Consider the following 12,910-nt stretch of genomic DNA (forward strand, 5'->3'; position numbering starts at 1 on the left):
GTTGAAAAGGTTTGGTTTGTTTCCCGTCTTCATCGGTACAGGTCGCCTGCGTATGCATCGCTCCACTATGTATCCAGCTTTTAAAAATCTTAACCCATTCCAATGCAGCGATGTCGCGTGACCTCTCTCTGCCACGATTTTAGCGTCTTGCGCGGACGCCGGACTCTCCTCACTGTCGCTCACTTTAACTTTTCCAGCAGCTGGTGTGCGTGGGGTTTTTTTCCCACATGTTTCGGCCCTACATGTGTCAGCTACGCAACCCCACTGCTGTAGCCTAATACGTTATTATGCAGAGGGTCGACCCAAATGCAGTGCTGCGCTGCATTCATCAGTTTATCGTCATTATTGTGGGAATTTTTTTATGATAATTATCGAGATTCTCCTAGTACAGCATATAAATATATAGTATGTAGATTATGTAGTAGAACAGCAATATACAGTAGTATATAATATGAAATATAGAAAATAGTACAGTGTACTTCTAGGAGGATTACATGGATACAGACATATAAATACACACATATATGACCACAGCCAGTCAGTCAATCTGTGGACCAATGAGGGCGCTGGAAAAGGAGATAGCAGTTTAGCATCACTTCTGAGAACGATGGGGAATAAACAGCATTGCACAGTGTCTCACTCAGCGCCTGTGTTCAGTTGGTTCAGCGGTTGCCATGGAAACAACTACGACTCAAGCAGCCCCAGACCCAGTTCAGCCTGCTGGTGTACAGTTTGGTAACTGTTGCTTCAAGTAAAGATTTCAAAAAAAAAAAAAAAAAAAATTCAGGTCAAAATTGATTTCTGCCGTTTATTTCTCCTGCTGAGAATCTGAGCGCTCGAGTGTTGGAGGGGTCCGAGCTTTCTAAACACGCTGCTGTTGGGCTGCCGGGATGGACTCGTGCTTTGTTTTTTCCCTCCCCCCTGCTGTCGAAATGAGAACGTCCATAATTAAACATGGCGATGACAGAGGAGCGGTCACGTGAGTGGAGGTGGTGGGGAGTCGAGAGGGAGGGATGCACAGGATGTTGTTTGCCAGTTGTCTGGTTCAGGGAAGCTTATCTCTGGTCAGCACGCTATGACTGTGCATGTTTGTTGCCCCTGTGCTGTGGAAACAGTGCAGGAAGTGTTTTTAGGCCTCAAAGATACATGCTTTTTAAAGTAGTTGAGTAATTGACCTTGTTTTCTTCTGTTAGTTGGATGAGTTTCTTTTTCTGCCACAGATAACTGGTTTTATTGCCAATTACAACTCCTTTACATTCCTCGGATGTTGACATAACTCCTCTAGGAGGCTTTTTGTTTAATCACAGCCGTTATCCCTAAACCTGTCATCTGTCCGCAGCATGTGGAGCCTACCAGCCTTGCAGGGGTCCAGTGCGTTACAGAAAAACTTGATAATATTATTAAAATAGTTTTAATTCCCTCAAGCTCCCTTCTTTTTATGGAGATTTCTGTTGTTCTTTACCTAAAGACACTTTTACAACTCCAATGCCAGGATGCTTTAATAGTCACACTCTCGCCACAGAAGTCACACCCTCCTGGTTGCTGACAGAAATGTGTTTGGTGTGTATTTTTTCAGTGTTGGGGCCCCCAGTGTGGCCGTCTCCATGTTTGCAGAAACATGACTGAGGAATAGGGCCAGTATGATCAGGATAACTGGCTTTACGTTACAAGAAACTGTTCGCCACCTGGCTTTACATTATTCATGTAAATGCGTATGGTTTTGTGTTTCGGTGCACGGCTTCTGAAACACTCAAAGACGTCTAAAACGGCCGATGGAAATGCAGAAAAATAGAATTATTAATAGGAATACGTGTGTCATCAGTCACACTTTTATGTTTATAGATAAGAAAAAAGTAGTTTCTTCACTCATCCCAAAACAAATATCAGTGGTGACGGGGGAAAAGGAGCTGGACTGTCAGTGTATTCAGTGTGTTTTAGCTTAAAAAGACATGTTTGTTGTAATAAAATAAGTTGTGACTGGCTTTCTGAATAAATTACATTTTGGGGAGCAGAAACAATTGCCACATATTTACGCCATTTCCTGCTGTAAAAGCACATATAATATCAACTAGCCATTTTCTGATCCTTTCTGATTTATCTTATGCATCACATGTTGGTTTAGACTCATATTTTACTTAAATACACAAAAAATACACCACTTCCCTCACAGATTGCAAGATCCCAGCTGCAACTGAAGTCTAGAGTAAACTTCTTCTATTATATGACTGTATTAGCGGATTACAAAAAATGTTTTAAATGTTTTATCGGCCACTGGTGGAACAAGTCTCCTGCAGTAAATTGTTTCTGGATCTACAATAAGTGCAATACTGCTTATTCAAGTGTCAAAAATCTATATTTACTGCTCACTATAGAATAAACTTCTGAGTTTTTATAATAGTGAATAGTGTCTGAACGAGGGAGGGATATTGGACACAGCACAATTCAATCAGATCTCTTTTTTTTTAAATCTTTGTTTCTTTTCTAGAGATAGATAAAAACATTGTATCATGGTCTGGTCTTTTTATGTGAAAGAGGATATTTTTCTGATCCATATATTCATGAAATTTACACAATTCAACATTTCCTGAAACATTTTTATTCCCCTGGTACATGTGCATGTAAAAATAAAAACTATGATGGGAATTCACAGACTGTTTTCATTAACATCTTAAGAGTAAATAGTATTTAAATCATGGTGCTTTATGTCTGTGTGGCAGAGTAACAAAGTCAAAAGAGACTTGTTATTCTCTGCAACAGAAACAACTTTGAAAATGAGAAAAGTATAAAATATATATAAATAAATAAATATATATATATGTATATATATATATATATTTATATATATATATATATATATATATATATATAAATGCTGTGTCCTCACATCACAGTGGTGAAAGTTTTGTTTTGGTTAAATTGCACTGCTTCTTGTCCGTCGCAATGATGACAGATTTTAGGAACTAAAAATACCTTTAAACAGTTTGATTGATGTTGTACTGGAAATGTCCTGGAAAATGTTTTCCTGAGAAAGGACAAAACTCTGCCCTGTTGTTCATCACAAATTTACTGAATGTCATTTTCAGAAATGACAAGACTGCACAGGTTATTGTGTTCTCTACAGCTTTAAAGATTATTTTATTTTTCCATGTGAAGTTTTTCCAGGGTAAGACACAAACGTCTGCTTGTAGTGTGTCTCACCTCCAGACGGTCCGTAGTATAGACCGAGTGACTGAGTGAGGGAGCCGAGTGAGCAGGCGGGGCTTGACTCTTTATCTGTTGATGTGGTTCTGGTCATTTCAGATAAGGGTAGTGCGAGCTGTGTGTAGACATGAGGCTCAGGCTGAGTACACAAACCCAGCAGCTGCCTGGCACTGCACACATACGCAGCCTCTGTAACAAAAGCTCAAAGTGACAGCGAGTTGAGCAGGAGCGTGAGGAGGCAGGAGAAAATAAATAAAAGAATATGGAAATAAATAACCAAAGCTCTCAGGGAAAGATAAGGGGAAACCTACAGGAGTTTGTCACGAGTTAAGCACTGTCATTGTGTTTTGGGTGCTAGAGTGTGTTTTACAGAGCCTGATCTAACACAGATGTTCTAAGGAGTTCCAGATGTTCCTCAAAGGCCTCTGGCTTGCACTCTTGTTGGCCCCGTTTCAACAAAAACATAAATTCAGCATCTGACTCTCCACAAGGTTTACTGGACAGTACTGTCTGGCTGAATGGTTTATTCCATGCCAGTACGAAATATTATTCTCATTGTGTTTAAGTGACCTTTGTAGTCTGCGACGGCTCCAAGCTATTTGAAACTAATGGTGTTCAAATGATTAGTCAGTTAATTGACAGTTTGTTAAACTCCTCCCACAAATAGTGGTTGTCCAGTCGAGGGTTGCAACTAACAGTTATTTGTATTATCAATAATCGAAATATAATCTGTTGATTATATTTCGATTAATCGATTCGTTTGGCCCAGGTCAGAAAATTGTGAAAAATGTCCATTCCAATTTCCCAAAGGCCAAGATGTCATCTCCAGATTTTTTTTTTCTTTTTCTGATAAACAGTACAAAACCCAAACATATTGAGTTTACTATCAAAGAAGACTACGCAAACTAGAATATATTTACATTTGAGAAGCTGAAACAAGACCATCTTTAAATATTTTCTTAAAAAAATGACTCAAAATGATTAATCAATTATCAAATTAGTTGCTGATTATTTCTCTGTGCATCGACTAATCGGTTAATCGACTAATCATTGCAGCTTAAGTCCAATCATGGCTTATTAACAATTAGTAGGCACCGTAGGCCTACAAAGCTTCGGATTTCTCCACATGCTAAAGCGATGAACATGGAGCTTTAGTATGAGCAATATTTGGCATTAAAAGTGTTTTGAGGTTTGGGATAGTTTTTCTTCTAGCCTTTCCAAAACCCTAAACACAAGTACGTAAGTGTAAGGCATAGATTAAACAAAATGTTTGCCCGTTGAAATGTCTCCAATCAGTAGCATGTCTGACTACCTACAGTAGTAATTGAGTGAGTACCTGAAGGTAGTGAGCAGTAAATTGCGACCTCAGACACTTTCTAGTCATCGTCATTTTGCGTTTCATTGCAGGATTGTTAGCAGAAAGAAGTGTAGTAATGTCATGGACGCCACTTTTTTGTTCCATTATGAAATTTTCTGAGGGCACTATATAATGTTTACACACTCAGAATTCAGACACTCATTTAAGATGGCCGAGGATAAATATAGTGCACTATAGAGAAAACAGGGACAGTAAATTTGGGACACAGCTTATATTACTCTAATATTACTAGTATGGTTGCGCTGTACACCACCCGGGTGCTGCACCATGTCCTTGTGGTTGAGTTCTACCTTTTTCAATCTTTCAACATAATGTTATTAACTAACACTGACAAATATTGATTTTTGCCATTTGTGAATTGATTCAGAATACTAGATGATAATAATAATAATAATAATAATAATAATAATAATAATAATAATACATTTTATTTATAGAGTGGTTTTCAAAATACTCAAAGAAGCTTTCAAATAATATAAAACACACCAAAAGCTTAAGAACGCACTAAAAGTACATCACGTAGCAGGGGACATTAAATCAGACATTAAAAGCAGTTCTAAAAAGGTGAGTTTTGAGTAGTTTTTTAAAAATGTGGACAGTTTGGTACAGCCACAAATGTGTTTTGAGAGATTGTTCCAGGGGGTGGGGGCCTCTGTTGGGTTTTTTTGGTCGTTGGTTGTTACTACTGTTGGTTTTTTCACCCTCTCCTAAAAACAACTGTTATTTACAGCTTCAATATGTTCTGTATGTGGTATGTCGCCGTAACGAGCTTGTAAGACAAAGTCATGAGCCCCTCACCCCGCAGCCCCCACGCCTTTCAACAGGTCCCCACGCTGCTCCCTCCCTGAACCTGGATGGGGGACTGCAGGTCTTTGGAGGGAGGCTGTGGAATGTGGGTGATAGTTGCTAAGTGAAAGCTGCGCTGCCATCTCTGATAATTCACAGTCTCCGTGGGTGTGAGTCACGGGCCAACACTAAGCAAAACCTTTCACAAGACTGAGAAAGAAGCACACGCAGAGAGAGCGCGACAGAGAGAGAGAGAGAGACGCTGCGTTATATATAAAATCACCTTCATCATCACATCTCCGTCTTCTATAATGCCTGCTGGCTTCAAAATGACCTCTCTAACAGTAATATTAAGTCAAAAAAGTGAACATAATACCTACATACACATTTTAGCAAATCTTGTTTTTGCAACAACAACTTCTAAGCTGACTGACTGGGCAGAAGAGAAAAAGCATGACTCTTGAGAAATGTATCTGATTTTTTTCTTGCTAATGGATGTAACTAAAGGGATTCAATGTGTAAATTACACTGTGTGAAGCATTCCAGTGTCTGCATGCACAGTGCGTGTCCCGAAAGTAACTTTACTCTTTATTTCAGTCATTTCATTTTAAAGCCGTCTGAACTTTTCATTCTGTCAGGTGACCCCACTTGCACGGGGTCTATAAATGAATAAATGAAGTGGTACAGTAACACTACCAGATGCCCGGTGAAAATGTTAAGATTTTCCCTGACCTGCTGGTTTTGCGCATCTGCACGCTCACATACTCGCACACTCACCTTCCTGTGATCAGTGTCTCGGTTTTGGGTGTTGGCTGAGTATTGTTAAGTGGGATGGAGAGCAAGATGGTGGGATTAAAGGAGGGGATAGGTCACCTAATGCTGTGCCATGTGAGGAAAAGAAAAGAGGCACTGGGACTTTGCACCATACAGAAACCATAGCCAGTTTGATTAAGATTGAGTGGTCTGAAATGGAATTGGCTTTGAGCGCTGATCATTAGTCACATCCTACGTTCTGTCTTGGAGAAGATTGTTTTAGTTATTTCAATGGATAGGCCGTCTACATTTGTTTTTCTGTTGAATTGTTTTCCTTTAGGTTGAACCTGCAATAAAAACCTGCAATAACAGATTTCTTGGCCACTTGGGGGCAGCAGAAATAAGCCATGAACACAGCACTCACCTGTCCTCACCTTTCACGTTGATGTGGCGGACCTATTGCCAAATAGTTGCTTATTTACACATCCAGCTAACATAAAGCGAAATTATCATTCATTTTGAATAATGTTTCTGGCCACCTGACTAATATAAGTCCAATTTTAGCTCCGGTTTTGGTCTCCACCAATTCCTGAAGGACATATCGGGCTTTTAGCAGCTATAGTGTGTTTTTCCAGCTAAAAACAGCTGCCTGTTGTTACCAAAAAATGATGCTGAGAGTGGTGAGAGTGAACCAAAACACTAAAGCTGGAAAACCAAAACAACGAGCTAAAAAAAGACGCTATCGTGCTCCGGAAAGCCAAAGGGGGGCAGGAGAGTCAGGCGATAAATCTCTCTTCTTCACAATGAGCAACTTCTTTCACATGCAAATAGCCATATGATCCATTGTTAATGTGAAATATTTATTATATATACTTACATAATTTTTCTCAGGATACATTAGATTTGTGTCTGTCTTGTAGGATGCTGTTAAATGTTCCATTTGTCCACATTCTCCCACATTGCTCTCTCCTGTTTAAACTATTTCCCAGACTGAAAAGGGGCCCGATGGCCTTAAAAGTCAATATTTATAGACCCACTGTCAGGACCACAGACATCCTGCTAAAGTAAATGGCTGCCATGCTAAATCCATCATAAAGGAGGAGAAAAATTATAAATATAGTTTCTGAATATCCCGTTAGCCCCCTTTCCCATCCTCGTTTGCTGGTCCAGCTTGGAGACAGTAGCTTCAGAGGGCTTTCATCAGATGTAGAGTGGTGATGAGTGTCTTACTGAGTTTGGTGACTTTTCCTGTAGTGTCACCATAGGATGACATTTGTAGTTTTTTTGTCAAACATCTCAAAAACTATTGTTCGATTGCTAGCAAAATTTGTACAAACCTTCACGCCCCCCTTTCAGGATAAATTGTAATAACTGTGATTATTATTATGAGATATTATAAGATTATAAGTCATAATGAAGAGAAAGTTTCTAATAATAATATTTCATATATTTATATACTGTAAATACAGTATATCAAGACAGTATCTCATCACTATAAGGGAATAAAAATTAGATAAGGGAGTGGATTTAGATTTTTACAGGTGGCAGAATTTAACTTTCATAATGTTTCAGGCAAACCACACATTTTAAAACCCCACACAATGTTAAAGTCATACACCCACAGTCATTAATTGATGGATTGATTGTGTGCCACAGACATTGTTCACACTAATCTTCTCCGAAATATGACTTCTTTGTCTTATTAATGATGCTGTTAACACACTTTTAGGTAATAATTATGAGAAAAAGTACAGTTATTAACTTATCTAGCTCTTCATTGAAGCTATATGATGTTTATGCTGAGGGACATATTCAAACTTAAGACTTGTGATTTTTACACCTGCACCTTTCCATCGAAGAGTAAAATTGTTGTGCATCATTACATACTGTGTGTGCATACACATATTGGGTAGCTTTGGAAACTTTGGGATACCCCCGAAAATTTAAATAACGTTTAAAATACTTTACTACAGGGGGTTCCTTACAGTTGCTTCATATTTGTTGTGGAGGCATTTCAGGTGAGCAACTGTGTAGCAACAGTACTGGAAGTTGACGAGATGGGCCGGCCGAGCCGGGGCTAGCTGGTTACCATGGTAACGTCATTAGAAGAAAAGAAGAAACAGAAAGCAAAACCAGAGTTAACACTGGCGTTGCTTTCCACCACTGGGGACACCTCTGGGTGAGTAGAGGAATGAAGTTTGACGTAGTCGCAACGTTTCTTGTAGACTTGTAAGTAAACAGCCATTAATGCAAACGTTGGCTACGCGGGGATAGCAAAAACTTACAAAAAGCTCCTTTAAGCATAGAGTTGTTGATATGTCTAGCAGTCCACCCATAGAGCCATGTTGATCATTTATTGATTTAGCCTGCTTATCCTCCCTAAGCTGTTGCGGGTTTTTTGTGGCAAAATACCTTTTAATCTATGTTGTGCTGAATAGCCAGTATTACTGTTGTTTTGCCTGTCCTGTCTAGATCAGAACAGCTCTTACATAATGCCATTTTGATATCCAGGGATTAGGCATAGGTCCTTTCCACAGACCGGCCAGCTGCTTCCATCATATCACCCCCCGGGGAAATGACGACTGCTTTTATGGCAAAAACACTATGTGATGTTCCAGTGATGTGACGTTCAATACTCGGTTTATTTTAGTCTTCACCAACTGAACATAATCCTTTTAGACGGCCATAATCATATTGGTAACTCAGTCATGAACCCCACCTGATGGGGAGTGAGCAATGAAGATTGTAATGTGTGGTGGTATTATTATAATGGTGCTGGACCCACCGGCAAAGGAAAGGCCGACAGGATAAGGTGATAGGGGATGAGTTTTGATAAAATACGTTTTTTGTTGAGCGCTGTGGACATGAGCAGGTGCAGTGGGCTTGCACTGGGAGCGTGGCGGCGTGTACAGCTAGCAGGTGAAACGCTGGTGAGCAGAGCTCCTAAAGAGGTGGAGTGCTGTTGCGTAAACACAGGACCTTAATGTGTGCTCTGTAAACCCACTAGCCCTTGCCCTCTTGAGAAAAGCAAGCAATTAGTTTGAGCCTGTGGGCTCAGACATATGGAGTATGCTACGCATGTTGAGTGAATCTCAGCGGATAAATACTTATAGTAGCCGCAGCGCATCGTATATGGAGAGAAAACACACATCCACAAATAAAAGTATTGCCTGCGCACACATATGGCCTGACGGGAGGTATACACCTGCAAACACACATCATGCTGCAGGTTTCACTTTTGTCTCTTGGCTGTTTTTGCTTGAACAGTGAGAGTAATGTAAACAGAGCTGAGCGCTCTGAGCCATCTGCCTAATGTCACTGTGGCCCATATCTGTCCTGCTCTCTATCTGTCTCTCTCTGCAGATCTCACTCACTGGTACTCTTCTTCCTCTTGTCGTCTTCACCTCGTCTTTTTCATTCCTCATCCTGTGCCTTACCAACTAACTTCCTTCCTACCCTCAACATCTGCCCTGCTTCTGTTGTATCTGTGTTGTCCATTAAGCTGCCGGTCTATTTTTTTTTTTAACCACACCCCTTGCTTGCTTTCTTTTCAAACTCATCTATCCATTGCCCATCTGTTTCTATTCTTGTGACTGCGATACTCTGTAAACTATGTCACCTTGGGTCACCTTTATCCCCTATTGCTATTCTCAGAATTCTTTTGCAACCACGGTTTATAGTTTTCATTCATCCATTCCGTTTACATGTGAACAAATAGCTTTGACCAATATTAGGATGGTAGAAAAGCTCTCATCATGGGCAATTTCAAGATTGCACCATGTGTTTTTCTTTTTTAAGAAGGCATTCAAAACTCTACATTAACAGTAAGACTGATTGAAATGTGAGAAATGGCACAATAGAGTAAAAGTGCAGGAAATCAACAGAATAAATGAGGAGATGATTGCTCAGATGATTTCTAAACTTAAAAAAGTAAATGAAGCATGGGGTTCTGTGGCAAAACACTTGAGGTGCAACAGTGAGGAGATTCTAAGGAAGATCTTAAAAGTGAAAGGTATTTAACAAATAATCCAAAACAACCTGGATCGTGCTGAAAAAGCTAATAAGTCTGTTAATAAGTTAATAAGTCTGAAGGACTGTATATTCATCATGAGCTGCCCAGATGCCTTAACGTTTCTCCAAACCAGCCTCTTGAGTTGTAGAAAGAACAATTTTTTCTACAAGCACAACGTCCGAGACCTATTTCTGGTTTGTTTCTCCATTTCAGTGGTTGCCATTTTTTATTTCTTAATTATCCGATTAAGTTCTCTCCAGTTCTGACCTGTAAAGTTTGAAATATAGAAGTTTTACAGTAATGCTCCAAAACGTGCACTGTAGATTTAAATGCAATATTGTGAAATATTAAAATATTAAGAAGCCCCATGAAAGTATCTATTGCATTTTTGCAAGAAGTGTCTATTTCAGAAAATAAACATTTATATTTATATGTGAGAATACTGATTCTTTCTGATTCTAACTTCAAAATTTCATAATTATTTGGGAAAATCCTGAAGGTACACCAAGAGGAGGTAATTTCATTTATCATTTAAGAAATTTTCACATTTATCCTGAGATGCAAATTTCTATTATGTTTTACATGAATGTAATATGGACTGCAACTGGATCACTGTTGTAGTCCATCATCAAAACGATACAACTAACGGAATATGTTCAGGTTTCTTTAGGCTGAAGCACAAGACAAGGATGCCTCATGTCACCATTTCTTCTTGCAGGGTAATTAAACTGGTAGCTTCATGTGTGAGAGAAAAAACAAATATTACAGGATTAAAAACCGACACTGGTGAACATGCACAGTAATAGGAGCTATCGTTTTCCTTCATGTGTTACGTTGGGTTTTTTCCCAGTTTGTAATGTGTATGTTTAAAATGTGAACTGAAGGGACAGTATTATAACAACATGAACATAACGCCGTGACCTTGGTGTGTTTTCATTTCTACCCAGGAGATGTCAGTGAGTGAATAGATTCTGGCTACATACCCAAGTACTGTATGCAAATATTGATCATAAATACCGCAGAAAGAAAAGAAGGAGAAAGATTAAAAGGAAACTAATCTCCTCCGGTGACCTGCAGCGTGAAAAACACGGTTTGAATTCAGGTTTCACATTAGCTCTTTTCTCCTCTTGGTGTTTAATACAGGATGTATCATCTCCGGGTTTCCTTCTGGTCCACACTCAACCTTTGTTAGTGTCCAAATGTAGCCTCTGGAGTGAAGAGTCTCACATCCAGGCAGTAAACAAGAGCACATCTTTTAAGGAAGTGGCCCTATAACGGGCCAACAGCAATTCCCACAATGCTGTTGGGGACAATTTTTGGACGCTGGAGGTTTTCCCAACGCAGCAGCACATTAAACCACTGACGCATCTCAACAGACAGCAGCAGACTAGCAGGCTGTAAAAATTATTAGGTGGTCAGTGAACTGTGAGGAGCAAAGGGGGCGACTGATCCCACAAACAGGACCATTTCCTGTCAGAGGAAATGTTTTTTTGCGTGTGCGTGTGTGTGTGTGTGTGTGTGTGAGTCTGCCATTTGAAAGTATAGATTAGTCACAAACAAGTAAAGTTAGTTGTAAAGGACAGAAATTAATGTATGACAAAGCAAAAATTAAACTGGTGTATGTAAAAGTATGTGCTTTGACACAAATATGTGGATAAACATGTTACGTGCTTTTGATTTCCTCCAGTTGACGAGGTGTAAAGGCTTTTAGGCGATGCAACAACCAACAATCCTGCACGTTCATCTCATGTCACACAGTGCGATTCAGTAAAAACTTGGTCGCAATCCAATTCAGATTGTACGTTATTGTTTTTAGTTACATCGGACTGCGTGGTGAATGAGCGCAGAGGCACGTCATCAGCTCGTGTCGTCCATCTACGTCTTTTTTAAAATGCGGCTAAACAGTAAACAAGCTTTGGCCATGACGCCACAAACATCTTTTCCTTTTTCTCCCTAGGTTATGTCCGAAATCACTCCCTATTTATTATATAATGCGCTTCATGTACTAACCGCTGAATGTGTGTCCAAAAAAATCATCTTTGAGTATTTACAAATCCAAATGCCTCCCTTTTCTCTTCCAAAAGTATGATGCATCTTGATTTTGGGGGCGGTTACATAAATGTGTAAGATAAACGAAGAATCTGGTTGAAGTCTAATTTGTACATTTAACCTTTATCCTCATCCTTGTGTTTGAACAATGCAGGTGTGGGAGGTCTGTGTGGAGGCCAACAGTCTTCTGCAGCTCAGTATCACACCGCCGTATTTGCTAAGCCCTTCGCACTTTTGAGCCGTCCAATAACATCTAAAGGATTTTATTTAAATTCTTCTAGTAACTAAACCTCGCCCATTCAGTTTCACACCGAAAAACGTCCCATTACAGAAGATAAAGACGCTCTAACTTATGTTTCACTGTTACTTTAATGCACATACAGTCTCCGTAGAGACCGACAACAGAAAAGTTAGTGGTAAACGGGAATGAAATACATGCCACTAGTATCATAGTTTAACCCCTTGCAGACAGCGCAATAAAAACCTAGTTAATGTTTTTATGTTTTTTATGTGAGGATTTTCCAGTTAAGTTAGGAACTTGAGATGTACTGTAGGCCTATCTCTATCTATCTCTATCTCTGTCTGCATTACTGTCACTCTCATTGTCAATGAAACTAGTCAACCGGAGGACTCTTTTGCCATGATTTAAGGTTAAACCCACAGAAAAAAACAAAAACATCTTGGGCGTCTAAGCTTGTTTCAAACATAAAATAATCTATTTCCCTTATTTA

General features: G+C 39.5%; 1 protein-coding gene across 1 annotated transcript in view; it reads left to right on the forward strand.

Annotated features, from left to right (window-relative positions):
* The window catches only part of LOC120803484 (adenylate cyclase type 6-like), a 44,788-nt gene that overhangs the window by 13,987 nt on the left and 17,891 nt on the right, over positions 1-12,910 (forward strand). The window lies entirely within an intron of this gene.

Source organism: Xiphias gladius, chromosome 18 (genome assembly GCF_016859285.1).
Source record: "Xiphias gladius isolate SHS-SW01 ecotype Sanya breed wild chromosome 18, ASM1685928v1, whole genome shotgun sequence".
Lineage (NCBI taxonomy): Eukaryota > Metazoa > Chordata > Actinopteri > Istiophoriformes > Xiphiidae > Xiphias > Xiphias gladius.